Source organism: Heterodontus francisci, unplaced genomic scaffold (genome assembly GCF_036365525.1).
Source record: "Heterodontus francisci isolate sHetFra1 unplaced genomic scaffold, sHetFra1.hap1 HAP1_SCAFFOLD_255, whole genome shotgun sequence".
Classification (NCBI taxonomy): Eukaryota; Metazoa; Chordata; class Chondrichthyes; order Heterodontiformes; family Heterodontidae; genus Heterodontus; species Heterodontus francisci.
The window spans coordinates 2,076,879-2,081,853 of NW_027142012.1; the positions used below are offsets into that span (position 1 = coordinate 2,076,879).

At 42.2% G+C, this 4,975-nt stretch overlaps 1 non-coding gene across 1 annotated transcript; it reads right to left on the reverse strand.

Moving 5' to 3' along the window:
• Positions 1-1,149: 1,149 nt before the first annotated feature.
• trnan-auu (transfer RNA asparagine (anticodon AUU)) lies at positions 1,150-1,223 on the reverse strand. Its single transcript has one exon. It is a non-coding gene; the product is annotated as a tRNA-Asn (tRNA).
• Positions 1,224-4,975: the final 3,752 nt, after the last annotated feature.

A 4,975-nucleotide genomic window follows, 5' to 3' on the forward strand; every position in this document is an offset into this window, starting at 1 on the left:
TTCCAAACTTCATCTCATGTGACTGTTCCATCATCACTCTGACAGTGGGAGGGGTTGATCCCACTATCTTCAGCATTAACCCTTTACATCCTTATACTGCACTGTCTGTCCAAAAAAATCAGTGGAGGGAACTTGATTTATCGAAACACCAACAGCTGCCAGTTGAAAATCAACTCAACCCATCAGAGAGAGAGAGAGAGAGAGACTGTCAGAGAACTTCCTGCATCCAGTCCTGACCCTGTCACACTCAGCAGATGCCCACCCAGACCCCACTCTCATCAACACTGAACATTTTTACTGAGACACTTCAAATACTGTTTATAAAAGGCAGGAAAGGTCAAAGTTCACACAGTTGCATTGAATAGAACAAAGTTTAATATATTCTGAACTTTTCTCGGTAACCACGAGACATAGGTTTTCTTATTTGGTTACTTTGATTTTTCTTGTTCCTGACTGACAAATATTCCAAACCTCAGATAAACCCAGTTGTGGGCGGCACAGTGGCGCAGTGGTTCGCACCACAGCTTCAGGGACCCGGGTTCGATTCCGGGTACTGCCTGTGTGGAGTTTGGAAGTTCTCCCTGTGTCTGCGTGGGTTTTCTCCGGGTGCTCCGGTTTCCTCCCACAAGCCAAAAGACTTGCAGGTTGGTAGGTAAATTGGCCATTATAAATTGCCACTAGTATTGGTAGGTGGTTGGGAAATATAGGGACAGGTGGGGATGTTTGGTGGGAATGTCGGATTAGTCTAAATGGGTGGTTGATGTTCGGCACAGACTCGGTGGGCCGAAGGGCCTGTTTCAGTGCTGTATCTAAAATCTAATCTCCCACTTGCGTCATGTCCCAGTCTCGGTTAAAAGCAACACATCATGACACAAACACTCTGCAACACAGAACACGGTCCTTCAGTGAGATTAATGTCAAGCTGTTTTCCAGGTTGAATGGAACGGTGAACAAATTTCTATCAAAGAAGTTACCTTTGAAATATCAGGACTGAATTTCTGGACAAGGAGGAACAGCCATTCCAAACTCACATCCTTCACAAAGGTTGTTTTCTCCTGTGACTGAAATTCATCATGTAACTTGAATTATGAGTTCAAGCTCACAAGACACAGATGTGAATTTCTAAAGCATGTTGTTAATAATGACATAAGGCTCTGCTGGGAGTTGAACCCAGGATCTCCTACTTAATAGGCAGGTGTTTTAGCCAACTAAGCTACAGAACCAAATAACAAATGTTTCTACAGTTGAAATCAGAAGAGGGCACTATATTCTCATCCCATTTCTCCACTGGTCACAACATATTTTCAACATTTCTCACTTCCTGAAACAGTCAATCATATACTCTATTTTTCTCTGTACTGAGAATGAATGTTTTGGAAGAAAATACATACATTCAATTGTTTCTGAAAGGTTACAGAACACAACATATGAGTAATATTCCCCATTTCTTTCTCAGCACTGATGGATTGTGAAGCGGGAGACAGCCAGAAGTCCCACTGAGCCACACTGACCCTGAGCTGAGAAAGAAATGTGATAAAGTTCAATCTCTCACAGCGAGATGCTGCAGAGAGAGGAGTCCCGAATCAAAGTGAGACTTTCTCATACTGTTGTTGAATTTCATGTCACACACTCCTTGTACTCTCTGCTAATGAAGCCCCCAAAAAAGGGAAAAACAGAATGGCACTCAAACTCACAACCCTGAGATTAAAAGTCTCATGTTCGACTGACTGAACTGTCACTTCTACTCAGTCTCTTATTGGATGGATGCAACTGTATGCTCCAATGCAGGGGCAGCTTTCAAATCCTCCCATGGATCCACATGTCAGTCTGAGTTACATGTTGTAGACTTAAGCAAAGGAAATCTGCTCAGTTCCAAAACTATCCGTGAGTTGAAGCTGATTACGATCAACATCATCAGAGGTCAGAACTACCTGGTGAAAGAAAACACCCTGAAGAAGGATCCACGATTCTTCAAACGCATCGAAAAAGTGAAAAACCAATAAATCCATGAGTTAATCCAAACCAAACAACAGAAACACAGAAGAATTACATTCCATACCAGATACTGGTCGTGTTGTTCCTGTATCCAGCTCTCAGTTACTGCTCCACCTTCATACACCCCCTTGGTGATCTGAACATTTTGTTCATTTCAATTTTGTCGACAGGCTCTTTGAATCCAGTTCTCTGGTCCTCAAACAGGCTCCGCATGAAAGTCAATTCCGCCTGCTGTCAGGCTGCAACCGATCGATGACCTTCAACTAAAAACACAAAAGAGAATGGGCTCGTCCGGGAGTTGAACCCAGGACCTCTCGCACATTAACCAATTGTCTACCCAAAGCAAGAATCATACCTCTAGACCAACAATCCACTTACAATGCATGTATGTTTAGCTTCTGTGGAAAAGCTGTTCATCCATTTTTTTTCAGATCAAAGCAACATCCTGTAAATGCTGAAATCATAACAGAAAGTGCTGGAAATGGTCAACAGCTCTGGCAGCATCTGTGGAGAGAGAAACACAGTTAACGTTTCAGGGTGTTCACCTTTTGTCTCAGCCATCCTTTCAGACTGCTTCTGTCCATCCAATCTCACTTTCTATTCTATCCACATTCTAACCATTCACTACGCAATTACATTTTTCATGAATTCCTCATTTCTTTTATGAATGACAATTTCATATTTCCGACCCTTGCATCGGACACCACCACAAGTGGAATCATGTCTCCATCTACCCAATCAAACCACTTCGCTATTTCCTCACATTGCAATGTTTCTTTAACCCTGACAGACTATGGAGTTTCTGCCGCTTGATTGCAGTTCTTGTTTCCTGCCAGTAGATGTCACCTCACTCCAATACAGTGAAGTTTACAAATCTGAGAGAGACACAACAGGAAATAATTGTTCACATGATAGTGAATGTGTGGGATTTCGAAACACGAGGAGTGGAGACGAGTTATTATTGCATTTTGTCAAAACAAACATAACTTATAATGTTGTGTTAAATCCATCACTCTGTTTTCTTGACTCTGCGAGTGACCTGGAGTCATTGAGTCACTGAGTCATTTGTGGGATAAAAGGAGGCCATTCGCCCCATCGAATCCATGGCGGCTCTCCAGGGAACGATCCAGTCAGTCCCACTCGAATGCTCGATCCCCGTAGCCCTGTAAATTTATTTCCTTCAAGGGCCCATCCAAATTCCTTTTGTAATCATCGATTGTTTCCACTTCCATCACGTTCATGGGCAGCGAGTTGCAGATCATTACCAATCACTGTGTAAAAAAGGTTCTCCCGCACATTCCCCCTGCATCTCTTGCCCAAAACATTCAATCTGTGTCCCTAGTCCTTGTACCAATAGTTAATGGGAACAATTTTTCCTTGCCAACTTATCTAAAACTGTCATAGCCTTATACACCTCTATCAATTCTCCCCTCAATCTCCTTTGATACAGGCAGAACAACCCTAGCTTTTCCAGCCTAAACTTGAAACTATAATCCTCCATCCCTGGAACCATTCTGGTAAATCTCCTCTGCATCCTCTCAAGGGTCCGCACATTCTTTCTAAAGTGTGGTGAGCAGAGCTGGACGCAACACTCCAATTGGGGCCAAACCAGAGCTTTATAATGGTTCAGCATAATTCCCCTGCTTTTGTACTCAATGCCTCTATTTATAAAGCCCAAGATCCCATTTACTTTGCTAACCACTCTCGCAATATGTCTTGCCAACTTCAAAGATTGATGGACATGCACCCAAGTTCCTCTACTCCTGCACATTCTTCACAACTGTAGCATTGAGTATATATTGTCTCTCCCTATTTCTTCTGCTAAAATACTTCACCTCACATCAGTCACTATTAAATTCCATCTGCCACCTGTCTGCCCATTCTGCTCGCCTATCACTGTCCTGTTGCAAACAATTCATATCATCCTCACTGTTTGCCACTCATCCAGGTTTGGTGTTATCGGCATATTTTGAGATTCTACTCTATATTTCAAGATCCAAGTCATTTATCTGGAGCAAAAAAAGCAGTGGGTCTAGCACTTACCCCTGGGGAGCACCACTGTCGACTATCCTCCAGTCTGACAAAGAACCATTTCATATGACTCACTGTTTTCTGTCCTTAAGCCACTTTTCTATCAAATTGGACACTGATCCTCCTATTCCATGAACCTCAATTTTGTTAACCACCCTTTTATGTGGTACCTTATCAAATACTTTCATGAAATCCATATAAACAACATCCACTGCATTCCCTTCATCAACCTGCTCTGTTAGTTCATCAAAAAATGCTGTTAAGATTAGTCAAGCATGAACTCCCTTTTATAAATCCCTGCTCGCTATCCTTAATTAACTCAAACCTCTCCAGTGACTGTTGATTTTTTACCCTGATTATTCTTTCTAAAACCTTACCCACCACTTCTGTTAATCTAACTGGCCTGTAGTTACCCAGACTGTCCTTACAGCCTTTCTTGAATAAGGGTGTCACATTTGCCTCTGTTCAATCCTTTGGCACCTCCCCCGTATCCAGGGAAGATTGGAAGATTATAACAAGCCCTTCTGTTATCTGCATACGCATTTCCTTTTGCAACCTGGGATGTAAGCCATCCGTACCAGGTGATTTATCTACCCTAAGCACAGCCTGCCTTTTTAGTAGCTCCCTCTCTCAATTTGTACCCGATCCATTGCCTCTACTCTCTCCGCTTCTACTGATATTTTGTCAGATTCCAATTCCTTAGTGATCACTGATACAAAGTACTCATTAAATATATTAACATTGCCCAGCACCTCTCAGCATGTACTATCCTTTTTGTCTTTAATAAGGCCCACTCCACCTCTTACTACCCACTGATTACTTGTATACTGCTCAAAGATCTTTGGGTTCCCTTTCATGTTGACTGCCATTCTCTTCTCATAGAAATAAACAATAAGCTAAATATAGAAGATATAAATATTTCCCATCCTTGATGAGGTGGAACTTTTTA